General features: G+C 48.9%; 1 protein-coding gene across 2 annotated transcripts in view; it reads left to right on the plus strand.

The window, feature by feature from the left end:
• Positions 1 to 17327, plus strand: part of BCL2L11 (BCL2 like 11) — a 37132-nt gene that overhangs the window by 8415 nt on the left and 11390 nt on the right. The gene's annotated exons all lie outside the window — the stretch shown is intronic.

Consider the following 17327-nt stretch of genomic DNA (forward strand, 5'->3'; position numbering starts at 1 on the left):
AGGGAAAGCTTTTAGTCTTTAACCATTAGGTACATGTTAAGTGTATCTTGTAGATGCTCTTTAAAAAGATGAGGTTTCTCTTTATTCCTTGATTGCCGAGTTTTTATCATGAATGGTTTCTAGAATGGGTTTTATAGAATGTTTATTTTGCATGACCAAAAGCAAATATGGTCACAAATTTGCTTTTGTGGGCCTTTTGATAAGGTGCATTATTACATTGATTACCTCGCATGCCTGGGACACATTCTACTTGGTCAGGGGGTAATTTTTTTCATGCGTGTGTGCGTGTGTGTGTGTGTGTGTGTGTGTTACGCGCCATTCGGTTGTCTGACTCCTGGTGGCCCCATGAAAGAGTGATGTCCTGAGTCCTGTCCGCAGCAGTCTGCTCAGCTCCTGCAGACTCACGCCTGTAGCTTCTATCATGGGGTCTGTCCATCTCATATCTGGTCTTCCTGTTTTCCTGTTGTGTTCTTTTTTCCAGCATTGTTGTCTTTTCCAAAGAACCTGCCTTCTCACAATGTGTCTCAAGTAGGACAGTTTCGTCCTGTTTGCCTCCCACAGTGTTTCAGGCTCAGTGTGCTCTACTCGTTTGTCTTTCTGGTGGTCCAGGTCTCCGAGAGCTCTTCTCCTGCACCTTCTTCCAAATAATTCCGCTGTTTTCTGTCAGCCTTCTTCCCTGTCCAGCTTTTGCATCTCCGCATAGCCGTTGGGAATGTGAGAGTGTGGGTGGCCATAGCTCTTCGTCTCGAGTGACCTCTTTGCCCTTGAAGGTCTTTCCTAATTCTTCCATTGCTGCCCTCTCTTGATTTCGTCTGCATTTGAATGGGTGACAAACAAGGTGAGCAGTCTGGAACAATTTCTGTGTCTTTGTTGCCTGTTTGGAAGTGGTGTGTTTCTTCTGTAGTCATGATGTTCAGGTGCAGTCCTCCTCCGGCGCTTTCTGCTCATTCTCGTCAGAAGTCGTTTCCGCTTATCGCTGCTTTCTGCCAATGATACTGATACATGTGCATGTCCTAAGTGTCTGGTATTTCTTCCACCAATTTTCACTTTTTTTCCTCTGCATCCTGCCCACTTCTTCCTTGCTGACTTTCTGTCTAGCAATTTTGCTAATTGTTAGGAGTGTGGTGTTAATCACCAACCATGATAGTAGATTTGTCCATTTTTCCTTTGAAGTCTAACAGATTTTGCTTCATGTATTTTGAGGTACTGTTGTTTGGTACTGAGAATTGTTCTGTCTTCCTGTTGGATGGATCCTGTTGATCACTGCTTGCTGTAAAAGCCCACTTTATCTGATAATATAGTCACTCCGGCTTTTGGGGCGGGGGAATGAGTGTATTGTGCTTACATAGTGTAGCTTTTCCCTCCTTTCTTTTAACTTCCAACCTACATACATTGGATTTGAAATAACGTTTTTTGTTTTTTGTTTTTTTGTATGCAGCATATCTTTACAACACATTGTTTTATTTACTCTGCCAGATTTGTCTTTCAAATGGTGTATTTAGACCATTTACATTTAAAGTAATTGTTGGTATGTTAGGGCTTCACTCTGCTGTTTTATTATCGTTCTGTTTCCTCTGTTTCTTTTTTTTTAAACCTTCCTGTGAATTACTGGTACATTTTTAAAGAGGCTATCTTGATTTATGTGTAGTGTTTTTTGATATATTGCTCTATAGTTTTTTTAGTGGTTTTTCTAGATGTTATACAATATACAGATGTAACTTACTCTAATCCACTGGTCTCGACGTGTCAGGATTTTATGACTCAGCTGCAGTGTAGACACCTCACTTTCCTCTAGGTCCCTTCCCCTGCCCCACTTTTCAATACAATTGTCTTAAATATTTTCTCCATATGTTAAGCACCATCAAGTGATGTTATATTTTTTGCTTCAACCATCAAATAATAAGTTGGGAAGTTCATGAGAAGTTGGCTGGTTTGTTGTTATTACCCCCACTTCCCCCCATTCCAATACTCTTTTCTTGCAGTGTTAAGCCCTCTTCTGTTTGGAGGCCTTCCTCTGGTCATTCTTTAGTGATAGGCAACAGCCCTCTTAGCTCTCCTTCATCTGAGAGGTCTTCCTTTCCCGTTTGTTGTAGAGGCTATTTTCACTGGATATAGAATTTGCCATTGACAGTTGTGGTGGTGGTGTTTTTTCAATGCTTGAAAAACATGCCACTTCCTTTGACCTTCACAGTTTCAGATGAAAAAGCTGCCCTCTTGTGAATTGCTCTCCTATAAGAATTGTCATTTCTGTCTTCTGTCTGGCTGCTTTCAAGATTATTTTCTTTGTCTCTAAGGTTTCAGGGACTTAATTATGATATCTTGGATGTCTTTGGGTTTATTCTTTTGGGGGTTCGTTCACTCAGCTTCTTGAATCTGTAGTATTACATTTTGTGCCAAGTTTGGGAACTTTTTAGTCATTATGTTTTTGAACGCTTTTTCACTCCCTTCCTCTTTCTCTGGAACTTTGTTGTGGTCGTACAGCTCCCTGGACTCTGTTTTTTCATTATGTTTTCTCTCTGTTCAGACTCAGTAAATTCTGTCAATTTGCTGTCATGTCCACTGATTTCTGTCCTTTGTCACTTTCACTGTTACTGAGGCCATCCAGTGAGGTGTTTGTTTATTTATTTATTACTTTTTTTTTTGTTAATCCTCACCCAAGAATATTTTTCCGTTGATTTTTAGGTAGAGTGGAAGGGAGGAAAAGAGAGAGAAACATGACCCTAACCAGGGCCAGGGATTGAACCTGAACCCAGGTGTGTGCCCTTGACCGGGAGTCGAACCTATGACCCTTTGGTCTGAGGGCCGATGCTCTAACCACAGAGCAAAATGTGAGGTTTTTCATTGTAATTTTCAGTTCAGAATGTTATGCCTGTGCCTGCCAGGTGAGGTAGACGTTCATGTCACCCCTCAGCCTTGCTGGTCCTCCCTGCAAAAGGCAGGCACCGACCTGCGCCGCTTCCTTGTGTCTGACTGGGGTGCACACTCTGCTCCCCAGCCCCTGTTGACACCTGAGAGGGGGAATGGTGGGGGACTGGCTTGTTTCTGTGGGGTGGGGGAGTATTAAAATTCAGCTCCCTTGCCCTGGCCAGTTTGGCTCAGCGGTTAGAGCGTCGGCCTGCGGTCCAGAGAGACCCGGTTCGGTTTCCGCTAAGGGCATGTACCTCAGTTGCAGTTTGTTCCCGGCCCTGGTTGGTCGTGCGGGTGGCAGCCACTCGATGTGTCCCTTCACATCGATGTTTCTCTCTCTCTCTCTTCCTCTCTCTCCCTCCCGCTCTATCTGAACAAAAAATGGAAAAATGTCCTCGGGTGAGGATAAAAAAAAAAAAAAAAAAAAATTCAGTTCCCCTGTGCTTTCTGTTCACACCAGGGTGGGCCAGCTGAATGCCAGTCAGCCCCGCCTCCCACCTCCGTGTTCCCACCATGATGGTGAGTGAGAGTTCTCCATTCTCCTCACGCTACTGGGGGCCCCCTGCCAGTGCCACCTTGGAAGGGGAGTCGGGCATTACTGCTTCCAGGGGGAATCAGCTGCCTGCTGAGCCTCGCACACCCCCACCCCGGCGTGGGATCAGAGCTGCAGCCCCTGTGCTGGGCTGGGCACAGCTGGAGGCCACCGCCCCGCTCACCATCCTGAAACCACGGGTGCGGTGTTGGGCTGGAGTCGGGCAGGTGTGGCCAAAAGGTCTTCCGCTGCCAGGCCACCTTTCCCCAGCCCTTTGGCTGGAAGGACAGGCTGTCCCCGGGCTCGCTCTCGGTGCCCGTTGCAGCCCCCAGGTGAGGCCTCTGCGATGCCCCGTCCTGGTGTGTGGAGGGCGGTGAGGAGCCCGACTCCAGCCCTGGCTTCCCAGGCTGCCTCCGTCCTCTCTCCCCGTCCGTGTTTGCTTGTGCTATGTCCGGGGTTTTCAGTGCCGAAGGGGGGGGGGACCTGGGGTGAGTGGGACCAGAAATCTCTGACTTCTCGTGACTGAGAGTGAGTGGAAGTGATGGACTCTGACAGCAAAGTACTACTCGGAATTCGAGAAGTTTCCTCTTTCACCCTGTTTTTACTCTCTCTGGAGAATAATAGACTTACCATCCGGAGGAGGTGCAGCCATCACTCTGGCCACTATTTGCAGATAGTAACGGCAGTACCCGTCACGGTGACCCCCGCGTGTGGCCCTGGAGGTGTGCCCATAGGGAGTAGTAAGTCCCAGAGTCTGTATGTTTGGACTGGACAGTAGAAAATCCTCCCTTGGCTTGTTTTATATTTTGGGGTGTGTGTGGTGTTAGACTTGAAGATGTGCATAGACTTCCAGCGCCAGGCTGATGCTGCTTCCTGTGCGCCTTGCAAACCTCTGGAGTGGAGCTCCTCCCGGGCCTGGGTCTCCTCACCACCTGCGGTCTGCACCCTGCCTGCGCTGGGAGGGGCTCCCCATGGCCCGCTCCCTGCTGCCCGAGTCACCTCCACACCGAACTCGGCTGTCTCCGTTCCTTCTTTGTTGGGTCAGCCTCCGTCTCTTGACAGTCATAACGTGACAAAATTTCCAGCCTCTTTCACCTCTGGTCACTGTCCTCTGGCCGTTCTGCTTGCTGCGTGGCTGGGACCTGTGCTGGGCGTGTGACCTCAGACTGCTCTCCTCTGGAGGTCTGGTTGATGCAGAGCTCACCTCTGTTCCTGAAGAGCAGGGGGGCCGGCCTGCACGCGCACCGCCCCCCGCCCCCAACCCTGCCACGGACACAGCAGTGCTCCCCACCGCCCGTGTGCAGCAAAGGCTAACGAACTGCACGGGAGGGTTCATCACGGCATCATTCGTACCAGCCAGACAGCCACTGGCCGTCCTCCTGGTCTGGGAACACCCCTCGGTGACCCCTCTGACAGACGGCGGTGCCATCTTCTCAGTGGTGTTAGGACAGTGACGTGGGAAATGCTCCTCGCATGCGCTCAGTGGAACAGATACGGCACACAGTGTATATTTTATATTTTGCTGTCCATGAACCTCACTTCGGGCATGCCCGGCAGCGTCAGCATGGCACCTGTGTCTTATTTGTGCGGCTCACAGTTAACTGCCTTGGCCGGTACGTTGGTAAAGATTACGTCCAGGTGAGGTTAAGCTTCTGGCCCATATCCAGATGTTAGCCCCCTAATCTATTCCTTGGGGGTCTGCTTTTTATCTTAACCAGAGGAGGACTTTACTGTGAAGCACCTCCATTCGGTGGGGTCCCAGGTGGATTCTGCCTGGAGCTATGGCTGCCTCCCTGCAGGGTCTGGATGGGACCCCGGCCATCCCTCTGACCGCTGAGCCACGTGGGCAGACCCATGAGTCTCTGAGCTTCCTGTCCTCATTTATCAAGGATGGAAGTGACTACCTCCAAGGTCACTGGGAGCTTTCACAGAAGCTGAAAGAAAGTGTCTGGTAGGAACTCGGTCACACACTTCTTCTTGCTCCTCATGACCTGTCCCAGCCATGGAAGGTCAGCACATGACAGTGATGAAATGTTCTCTCCTTCCCACGATAAGGGATTCCAGGACAGGACGCTCCCAGGGAAGGGACTTCGTCTGGAAATGCTACCATGATTCTGAACCCCCAAGTCCAAAAACAAGCAAGACGGAAGAAAGTCTTTTCTAGAAACGGGGGGGTGTCCCAGTGACCTCTGTCTGCCAGCGACTCGAGTGTCACCCTGAGCAGAACTGGCTTCAGTGGCCGTGGAGCAACACCTGGAAACCTGCACCCCACCCGACTTCCTGATGCTCTCGTGGCGGGACACCTGTGGGACACCGCCCACTTGGCTTGGCAGCACCCACTCGAGTTCACGGCGTGTACTTGGAGGAGGCGGTCCGGAGGGGAAGACACAGGCTGAACGACTTTTCCTGCAATCAGAAGAACACAGCTGTTTTCACAATCCCGGCAGATTGTTGCTTGTTGATTTCACATTAGAAACATTCTTTTCCTGAATAGAATCCATTAAAAACAGCTTACCCCTCTTCTGTGAGAGTTACGCTCCTTGGGCCATCATTAATTCCCATTGTGGGTTTTGCTTCCGAGCGGGAATCATGAATCCTCGGGAGTGTTTCCTCGTGCGCTGGGGGGATGGACTGATGCCAGCTGTCGGGATGACGTTTCCCTGGTGGACAGGTTTAACCCCGTTTGTAGTGATGTAATAATAAGTTTAAACGATTACAAGGTTTTACGTGTTTGCTTAGAATGAGTGGTGTCCCCCGAGTCCTGTGGGAAGCCCAGGTTCACTCTGTTTCCTCTGCTCTCAGCCTGGACCACGTGTGGTTTGACGGTGATGGGAGGGCCAGCCCTGAGCAGGACGGGTGTGAGCACCAGGCAGGATGAGGGTCGGTGCATCTCCCTTCCTCTCACCTCCGTACTCACAGACGGGCCAGGTACACGGCTTGTAGCTGCAAACCTGGGAGTGGGGGCTTTGGTCATGTCCGAGGGAGAAAACTGGATCTGGCTTGTAAACAGGTGCCCGGCCGGTATTAGAGGGGTGCTTCCCCCTGGCCTTGGGGACTCTGCACAGTCCATAACGCTTTAGCTTGGGCTTGGCTGCCCTTCCTCAGGAGTGGAAATGGTTTCGAAGCTAAGATTTTACAACGTGGAATCAACCATTTCCATCGAGAGGGGGGTGTGTGTTGAAACAAATAGATTTCTACATCATTGTCCGCTGAGTTCCCCTGGGCCTTTTTTCTCCTCCCAGAATAAGTCACATTTCTGAACCAGAGCATGCTCCCCATTCCAATTTCTAAAACATTTTAATAGTGAGCAATTTATAGGCTTAATGAATAATCTGAGACTTTTTAAGATGCTTGCTTAATCGGGCGGGGCCTATTTTTCTCCCACAAACGTGCACCTGCGAAGGTGTTTCGTGTAGCCAAGCTTGACAACCTCGGTTTATTGAGTTATTTTTCTCTGAAATAAGAGGAAACACCAAAAGGTTCTTTTCTTGTTTGTTTTCTAGTCCCTTGAGAAATTTCTTCAAGTATGAGTCCTGGATGTAGAGTATGTTAGCATGTGTATGATGTAAAAATGTTTGACTTTAGATCTCGGTTGCACTCGCAGTGGGGCATACATTCTGAGCTAGCCAGAACAACCGGCCCACTTCAGAAAGTGGTCTGGTGTATAGCAGGAGCACACGTATTTGTAGATTTCATGAGCATTCGGGTAATACTTCATGCAGCGTCCAAGTGTCCCGTTCCCTGTCTTCTCACTGGATCTTACCGTGTGTTCATCTGCAGCTGAGACGTGTGTGCTCTCTGTAAGGAAAGCCTGGCGCGCGTGGTGCCCGAGCTCTGCTTTCTCTCCGTCCTCCTTCCTGATGGCACGGCATGATTGTGGGAGTGGAAAGTTCCAGCAGGCGACCTGTCCAGTCTTGGTCCTGCCAGTGACCCGTTACAGCCCCAGGGGCAAGCTCCTCCTCCTGGCTGGAGACCAGTGTCCGGTCCTGATAGAGGAGGAGGTGGGCGCGGGAGGAGGTCGGGTGTGGGGGCTGGAGGGGGTCGGTGGGGCTGGCACTGAACAGCCCTGGTGTCACCTGTACTGCACAGTGGGTTTCTCAGTCCACTTCATCCAGCATGAGTGGGGCCAGCAGCCCTGCTTTCCCTGGAGGGACCTTGAGGAGAAGTGTGTGAACCCCTCTAGAGAGGGTTCTGCACATCTCAGGCTCGAACTGGTGCTGTGGGCGCCGTTCTTTTCCTGTGTGGGGCACAGGGCACAGCCACTTGCGTGATGATTTGTGGTTCGCAGATGGGGCCTGGGACCCTCCCTCGGAATTGCTGCTGTGCAGAGGTTAGGTGGTGGCCTGCCTGGTGAGGACAGGCTGGTCAGTGGGTGGAGGAACGGCTCGCACCGCCGTTCTGGTCAAGCTCCCACTGTGCTACGTGGACGTTTTGCTAGCTGCAGCCTCCCATTTCCTTCTGTTTGATGCCGTGTGTTAATTGCTTTTTATTATTGTGTTTCTGCAAAAGGCTGTGGGCTTGTGTTCACCTGTGTCTCTTGGAGGTGGGCTCCACGCTTTCAGCATAAATGTGTTTGGTCAGGACGCGCAAGTTTTTCACGTTTTCTAGAGCGGACTGGGATAGACGTAGGCTTTGAGGACCAATATTTAAACTGTTCACGGTTCAAACAGGACAATTACATCTTTGTGATTATGTAAAATAGCATCTGGAGTTGAGGTGTAAATTTGTTTCTCTTCTGTACAGTTGGCTTTTGTGAATTGGTTTTAAGTGGAAAGGTTCATTGTGCCTCCCGCAGGCGTGTCATCGCTGACCATGCTCTGCCAGCAGGACAGTGCCCCCCCGTGTGTGGGACCTTGACAAAGTTTAACTGTGCCTGTGCCCTTGGTAGACTTCTACAGGGTTTCGTTTCAAGGCTGTTTAGGAGGTCGCTTTTTAGATTCAGCCTCTGCCCCGTGCCTTGTCGTCACTGTCACTGAGATGAAATGCAGTATGTTTAAGACCTTCAATGTGAACGTGAAGAGGTTTTGTTCCCCCGTTTCCTGCTGCCAGTGTTAAATTTCGTGGAGGAAGCCACACTTACTCTGTAGTCAGGAATTTTTATGTTTGTCGTTTAAATTCACATTTCCTTTCCAAGATCTGAGTTTTGGCCAGGAACAACATATAGTTACCAAAAGCTGGTAACTTCGGGTTGTTTTAATGCTTTAGTTTTAAGAATGATCTTAAGCGAATTAATGTATGGAGTTGCGAATTTACTTTTAAAAGATCTCTGAATCTGAACATGTTTGTAGTTTTGACAGAGTAAATGGTGAAATAAGTTAACTGTATAGAACGGTGTCTGCACTGTTGGGAGGAGGGGTTTGGCGTTTCTGTCTCTTAAGGCTCAGGACTAGTCTTTATTTGTGCTGACTGTGGGGTTCTTCTTACTTGTTTTTCAAAGTCAGGTGGCACAGTCCGGTCGTCCGCAGCTCTCTGACAGATGCAAGACTGCAGAAATCAAGCTGCAGCTGTCCGGGCCGCTGAGGCCGAGTCAGGGGAGGGAAAGCAGGGAAGAGTTGTGTTCGGGGGCCCACCCTGCCGTGCGCCGCTCAGAGCAGCAGGCTTCTGGAGAGCACCCAGGGACCAGGGTGGCGACGGGGTTCTGTCCATGGCTCGTGGTAAAAGGCACAGGGGAGGAGCTGGGTCAGGGCCAGGTTTGGGGCATGTAGTGGCAGCTTCATTGATTAAAAAGCAGGGTAATGATTAAGAGAAATTATAGACTCTTTGTAGCCCCAGGGAACAGAGTCAGGATGGGGTCAGGGTTAGAAGGGAACATTTCAGTTCTCTGCGTGTAAGAGCTTTGCAGCACCTGATGCCCTTCAGCAGGGACTGTGGGGCCTTAGAGAAGGTCTGGATTGGCTCCTGGCACATCACTGGCTGCTAACAAACACGTAACCGTGTGTGGGGACTGTGCAGGTGGGTGGATAACTAGTAGGTCTTCCGGTGCTGAACAGGAAATGGGTAGAGCCCCAGCCAGGTGGCTCAGTTGGTTGGGGTGTCGTCCCATACTGGTGGTTGTGGGTTTGATTCCTGGTCGGTCTCTCTCTCTCTCACTCATTCCCCCCCCTTTTCCTCTCTCTCTAAAAATAAATAGAAACATCCTTGGGTGAGGATTGGGGGTGTAGTAAATGAGTAGAAAGGCCAAGTGTGTTGGCTGAAACACCTTTGGAGTTTTGGTTTATGTGAAAGAAAGGGGGGGGCGGGGACACCCTGAACACTCGTTTCCAGCTTCACAGCCTTGGTTTACTGGCCATTTCCCAATGGCCCACCTGGAAAGGGATCACAGCAGGTGTCTCGACTTTCTGACTCAGCACAGAAAAGCAGGGGACATCACGGCAGGGGAGTGAGGGGAGAAACGCTGGCCCCGTCGAGGGACTTCATCGCCGGGGTGTTCCGGCTGAGCATGTTCGCAGAGCTCTGTCCCGAGATCGTGCGGCAGCCACGCGTGGCGCTCAGTTCCAGGGGAACGTGATTAGGAACTTTGTGAGCACTGATGCTAACCACTGACACTTTCTTTTACGTCTGTTAGCTTTCATTTTCATTCTGTGGCTCAGTGGAATTGAAAGGTGATTTGTCCAAAAAATGCGAGAAGTAGACCCAGCAGGAGGGGGTGTGTGTGTAAAATTGGGTTCTGGCTCATTGATGTCTGAGAACCAGCAGAGTTGGGGGTGATTCTGGAGCATTTGCTGCGGTAAAACGTGCCATGGTGATGGCGCCCTCCTTCCCCTGTGGCTCACCCGGAATTCTGGAGCAGGTGACATGGCTTGCCCCCTCATTGGGTTCCTAAGGACACCTTGGCAGGCTGGTCATTTGTAGGCAGTGGATAACTCCAGATTAATAGATATTTCTGAAGATAGTCAAGTAAGTAGACTATTGAGTGAAACAGGGATCCCCTGTTTTATTTCTGCACATGAACCTGGCCACCTGCAGAGGCCGTGCTTCCGCTCAGCATCTTGGAGCGAGTCTTTTGGAATCTGGTTAGCGCTGGTTTGAGAATGGCCCTGTAGGGGGTCCTTTATTTACTGCTTTCCGCTAAATCAGACTCTCCCTGCTCAGGGAATAAAGGTGGACCAGCCCCTCAGTCCTTGCCAAGTGCACTTGTCTGTTCTGTTGTGTGTTTAACAGGAGTCATTTCTTCAAAGCCCCACATCCCGTGCCTCTTCCAGGACGGGTAGCCCTTCTCAGTTCTGCGTGGAGTGTTGATTCTCAGCCTCCACGTGGATGACTTGAAAGTCTCCTCTTGATTCTGCCCAGTAGTTGAAGATTACTGAGCTTCTGGAGACAGTGTAGAGTGAGTGTTTCCGTGAACTTAATATGGTTTCTGGTTCCTGGTTCCGCACTTTACAGTCCGTAGTGACGTGATGGGAACTCAGAACGGCCGCCACCACTCGGAAGTGAGAGCCACACCGGTCCTGGCCCTCAGACGTGACTGCAGTGGTGGGAATTCAAGTGTGACGTGATCCCCCCCCCACACACACACGCCTTGTTCGATGAGCACCCCTCAGGAGGGGCAGCTGGGTGTCAAAGGAGTGGCAGAGAGTCTCATGCTACCTCAGTGCCTTTGAACACCTGCCGTGGTAAGAACCAGAAGGTTTGGCTGACTGATGTGGAACTCATTGTGAATTGACAAGCTGGTTTTTTATTTCCCACCCTGGCAGACGATGCTGCAGAAAGCCCCAACCTAATTTCACTATCAGCCGCTTAACCACAATATTAATGTTTTCAGTGGCTGAGCTTTTAAGGTTTGAAATTACCATATGGGTTGGAAAATAGTTCTGTAGCTGAGCCAGAACAGTCTGTTAATTAAATAGCACACATCTTTTAGTAACTGGAAGTTCTTTGGCATTGAAAAATGCCTTCCTTTTCACCTGCCCCCTCAGTATAGAAAAAATGGATTGATTATACACTTCATGGTATTTTTTCCTGTGGGAAATGATGTGACCAGTAAATGCTGGATTTCAAAAATTCTTTTTTTTTAAATACGTTTTTATTGATTTTTTTTTTATTATTATTATTGTTTTAGAGAGCGAGAGAAAGAGATAGAAACATCAATGTGAGAGAGAGACGTCGTTGGGCCGCCTCCTGCACGCCCCCCGCTGGGGATCAAGCCCACAACCCGGGCATGTGCCCTGACCGGGAATCGAACCGGGACCTCTCAGTCCATGGGAGGACGCTCTGTCCACTGACCCACACCAGCCGGGCTCAGAAACTCATTTCTAAGGGTTTTGGTGAAAATTCCGCTAACATCACATTTTTTACAAAATTGCCTGTGCCCGGCACAGTATCGTCGCCTGAGACGTGGTGTGAGTGAGAGAACTCGTCCCTGCAGGTGGTCTGGGCTCAGCGAGCTGGGGACAGGAGCTGGCCTTGTGTGGCCTCAGGTGCCAGCCCCTGAGCAGGGTACGTCAGAGCAGTTCTTTTGTTGTCTTTTTGTGTGTGTAAGTTTTAGTGCCTTGTGTATGGAGTAAAATACTTTCTGAAGTGCGGAAACTACATGTCCTATGGGTAAAAATACACCTCATCAGAATTTCCCCTTTAAAGAGTTTTTTACATTTATGTAAAATTGCCTTAGACGTTTCGAATGAAGAGATGGTGTGTTGATCAGGTGTCGGCCCTTATGGGTGGTAGGCATCTTGAGAAGTGGGCGTAGGCTAGGACTTGTCTTTCGTGTCAGTGGAAATGGGAGCCCAGGTTCTCGTTTTGATAGGTGGGCTGTGTTACTAGAATGAGGGTAGTTGGATTGAATATCCAGGTAGGACTAGGGGTGAGGGTGGAACGGTGTGTTTTTGACTATTCCCCGTTCATGAAGCCCACCAGCTCAGGCGCAGTCAGGAGACCCCACCTTCGCCGTCGCGCTCAGAAGGAAGCACCCCTGGACCGACAGGCTGACGCGTTAGGGTCAGTCTCATGTGACAGGAGGCCAAATGTGACAGTCACTGAGATTAAACTTAGTGATGAAATTAAGAAAAAGCTTTAAATGTGTGGTGTGTACACTTACTGGGGTCCTGGGAGAGTAAGACATGCATTTCGAGGGCAGTGGACCTGAAGCCATGTTTTGGGTTTGCCCCTTGTTACTTAAGAGACAGGAACACAGATATAAAAATGTATCCCTAGGCCTTCAGTGTCCTGTAAAATGATACTTAAGTAGAGTCAAATACTGACCATGTTCTTTCTTTCTGCTGTATCTCCTACCTAGACACAATTTTGCCCAGCAAACCAACTGTCATCCTGCTAGAGACCTCTGATCACCCTAAATTAAATTAGCAGCACCCCACCCAGAGGCACTCTCCACCGCTCTTTGGCCGGGTGTGATTTCCCTTTCTAGCACTGTCACCACCTGGCCTATTACTTACCATTTCCAGAGAAGAAGGGATTTGTCTGCTTTGTTCCCTGAGGCCCCCAGCGCCCAGGACGATGCCTGGCACGAGGCAGTGATCGTCTGTATCTGCTGAATGAGGAAATGCATTCAATGAAGCTATTCACATCAAATACTGCCCACGGAGGAACTCAGTAACTGTTCGCAGTGACTGTATCAGTACGGAAATTAGGAAACATAGTCTGTTTTACATGTTCCTTGTGGAAGAAAAGTTTTAACAGTGCTTTTTGTGTTTTTATATCAAACACAAGTATCTTTAAGTTATTCTTTTTTTTTTTTTACTCCTCACCTGTGGATATGTATATTTTGTTTGTTTGAGAGAGAGAAACATTGATGTGAGAGAGAAACATCTATTCATTGCCTCCTGGGTGCACTCGCACTTGCCACTTTTTAATTTAATACGATTTTCTGGTGCATGGAACAGCGAGCCACCCAGCCACAGCCACGCTGTTCTCGAAAGCGTGTTTACCAGTTTCATACTTCACTTGATTCATGTACAGAAAGACACCTTGTGGATTACAGTTCTGTGGTCATGAGAACAAACCACGTAATGCGCAAACAAAACTGATTGAAGTTTCACAAGTATTGAGATGGTAATTGGGTCTCGATGCTTTGTCATCTCTCAGACCTCCCAGGGAAGAATGGAAGAGGTGCAAGTAACTTGTCCTCTACAAACAAATTCAGCTTCTCAGTAGTCATTTTATTATAAAGCATTTATTCTCCATTTATATAACCTAGTCAATGTGGGTACCATTCTTATCTTTATTTTAACCCCATTTCCTTTAAATATTTGCTTAGAGGCCACCCTGAGGTGAGGCCTGTTCTGACCGCCCTTCCCCCAGGCCCCGCACTCCTGCCCTGCCTGAACCCTGTTCTGTGTTAACCCACAGCACTTGCCCCCGTACAGCTGTTCGGTCATTTACTTACTGTGTTTATTGTTTGTATCTCTCCTTATAAAATGTTCAAGCCTTGCCTGGCTGGTGTGGCTTAGTGGATTGAGCATTGTCCCATGAACTGAGAGGTCCTGGTTCGATTCCTGGTCAGGCCACGTGCCCAGGTTGCGGGCTCGGTCCCCAGTAGGGGTCATGCAGGAGGCAGCCAATCAATGTTTCTCTTGGGGGGGGGGGGGTGTCAACGGAAACTTTTTTTTTTTTTTAATGTAAGCCTCGCGGGGTTAGGAATTTTTATCTATTTTGCTTATATCCCCAGGGCCTACAAAAGTCTATGACCTCATAGAAAAGTCTTTAAAGAAGAAGGAAAGAAAAAGCTGCTCCTACCTCCCAAGAGAGATCTTTTGTCACTTCAGAAACAGTCTTTGAGATTAATGTTAAAAAATGCACTGTATTAACTGAGTTTAAGACTACCCCTTTAAATTACAGGAATAAGATGCCTTTGAAATTCAAAATAGAATTTTTGTGTTATGATCTTACTTTATAACCACGTAGTCTCTGTCCATGTTTGCTGCCTATTATTGCAGGATGTATGTTGGTCATTCATTTTAGGTTTATGGTTTGAAGGAACCAGAAAAGTATTTGCCACTCAAAAAAAAAAAAACACCTAGTTCTTTAAAAAGCCAAATAGTGATAGGTGCTGTTAGAGTAGCTCAGACAGATCAGACTCCTTTGAAAAAGTTCATCTGCACTGAATATCACTATTCTAGATCAACTTGAAAACACTACACCTAAGTGTACTACACCAGTGGTGTATGCTCAGCCTGATCCAAGCCTTGTCCTTGGCCGCTATGACGCTCCTCACTCACAGATGTTCTCTGAAGAGACGTCTGGCCCAGGGCCTCTTCCCCTTTGCTCAGCATTTCTCAGGTCTGGTCCTGGTCTGTCTGCACCTGACTCGTGGGAGCTTGTAGAGTGCAGGTCCGGGGCCTCCCACAGACACACCACCTCCTGTCACCCTGCCTCACCTCACGGCTGTTTCTGTGTGTTTATTCACGGTAACCGCGTATTTAAGCCACTGCACTTTTCTGTAGTGTAGGAGAAACGTCTATTTATGTCCTTCATTTTTCTCCCCCAAGCAGCTGGGCCTTCATCTCAAAGGAGAGCAGTTAGATTCGGCCACCAAGGTTCCATGTTTCCCTCTTTTTTTGTGCACTTATCTTCAGATAGAGTGGGAGGGAGAGAGGGAGAAACGTCAACGTGAGAGAGACACACCGAGCGGTTGCCACCCACACGACCCCAACCAGGGCCAGAGACAAACCGCAACTGAGGTATGTGCCCTTAGCGGGAACTGAACCCGGGACTCTCCGGTCCGCAGGCCGATGCTCTAACTTCTGAGCCAAACCAGCCAGGGCTGTTTCCCTCTTAGCTGCTGGTGAGGTTGACCAGTTCTCTAGGTCCCTAGGCACTGGTCTGGATACACTGATTTCTGCCTGGACTGGCTCCCCATGGTGCTCTGCTGGCAGGCCTGGGCACAAGCCAGACAGCCTTTCATACCACATACCTCAGTGGGCTTCTGTAGTTTTGTTTGATACCAAGTATACTTATTTATTAGTATCCTTGTCTAGAGGAAACAGCATTTAGTTAAATGTTAGCATTTAATCCACAAGAATGTAAACTTTGTGGCACAGGGCTCGGCCTCTTTTAGCTGTTGTGCCCAGAACACCTGCTGGGACAGTGTCTGGCATATGGGCATTCGTGGTTGCTGGTGAATTAGTGACTGTCTGGATTTATTAAGCATCGGGTAACTTGCATCACTTCTTACCAGCCCACCATCTTTGTAAAACACAGTCTCTGTTTCACAGGTTTTCTTTGGATAGTTGGCATTTTCTTCGTTTTTGACTCTAAGATTGAAAGTACCTTACTCTTAACAAAAGCCGTGTGTAGTGAGCTGTGAGCGGGCTTTGAAGCCCGGGGGAGGTGGGCGGTGATGGCTTGAAGGAGCTGAGAGGTGTCTGCTGGTTGGCCCGGTCACCTGCATGTCTGGGCAGGTGCCTCTCCCTGCAGGGCCGTCAGCAGGACTGCGTCAAGGGAAGGACAGGAAGCACTCTGCAGGCCCTGGTTCAAGAGGCGCCCTGAGAAAGGATGCTTTTCCTCCTTCAAGAGGGAGCTCGCTTTTCTAAAAGCTTCGAAAGTCCAGAGGAACGCTTGGTTGCTGGTGGTATAAAAACAGTCCTGATTTGGTACCTGTAACGTGGTCAGTCCTTCAAGAGCTATAAACCCTGGGAAAGAGAGTCAACTATTACATCACCACCTGGCATCACCTCTACCCTGAAATTACGTGCTCTGTCAGTGTAGTCATTTAAAATTTAAATTTAACAGACTTTTACATAGTAACGGTGGAAATATTTGCGTGACAAAGGTTCAACCAGAGTGATTTTTATGTGGTTGGATGTGTGTGCAGGGACACGCCTGGCTTATCCTAAAAGTTCCCCATCGTCAGCCCTTGTGTTCTGCACCCTGCCTGCCTTTCGGAGCAGTTTTCCTCTGGCTTAATTCAAAGTGCAGATGATTCTGGAGAAGATCTGCGTGAGCTCGTCTTGTTCACCCACCCCAGACACAGGGTGCTCTGCCTTTGTGGGGTCACTGTGGACTTCACTTGGGGGGGGGGGCTGGGGGACAGATAGGGTGGGGCAGGTGTCTGGGAAGACTTGGTTAGACTCTTCAAGGAATTCACTTTTTTGTTGTTGGTTTTTGTTGATTTTAGAGACAGAGGAAAGGAGAGGGAGAGAGAAACATCAATATGAGAGAGAAACATCCATCGGTTGCCTCCCATATGCACCCTGACTAGGAATGGAACCCATTACCTAGGTATGTGCCCTGACTGGGTATCGAATTCACAACCTTTTTGGTGCACTGAGCCACCCCGCCAAGGCCAAGGAGTTCACTTGTAAGTGCTTTTACAGAAGCTATGATGCAACATCAGTTTTATTTACAACGATAAATATAAAATACAAAAAAATTTTTTGCAAACAATGCAGAACAGGAAACTGTATTTATGTTGTGAGACCTGATTACCGTAGGTTTTAAAATGTTTTGCGGTGGTCGAAGTGGAACGCAGGTGTTCAATGGCAAGTGCAGTGGGCCCAGTTCAATAGCACGTTGCACGTGATGAGCCGGTTCAGCCCGTGAGACTGGTCACTTCCTGTGCCTTCTTTCTGCACTGCTCTCAAGCGCTGGGCAGCGTGTTTCTTGGGGGCACGTGGAGACCGTCTTCCCATGCGTGGTGCGATGTTCTGAAGACGTGTGTTCTTGTTCCCCTTCATTTTTGGCAGTCACGTGGCTTTAATGGCTCCATTAACGAGCGGGTATGGACATCAGTGACAGCTTAATAAAAGCCTCCCTCTTTTTCTCCATCAAAAATGCCTTTGCTCTTACACCCAAAACATGTTCTGTCCCCCTGTGGGGCTGCAGACTTGCATCCGTTGGCTGCGTTGAGAGACAAAACCCGCAGTGGTGAAGTCACGGCACCTACACAAGTCAGGCTGCCTGTTGTTCTTTCTCGGGTTTCACTTATTTTGCTTTG

The sequence above is a fragment of the Molossus molossus genome, unplaced genomic scaffold (assembly GCF_014108415.1).
Source record: "Molossus molossus isolate mMolMol1 unplaced genomic scaffold, mMolMol1.p scaffold_m16_p_15, whole genome shotgun sequence".
NCBI classification, from domain to species: Eukaryota; Metazoa; Chordata; class Mammalia; order Chiroptera; family Molossidae; genus Molossus; species Molossus molossus.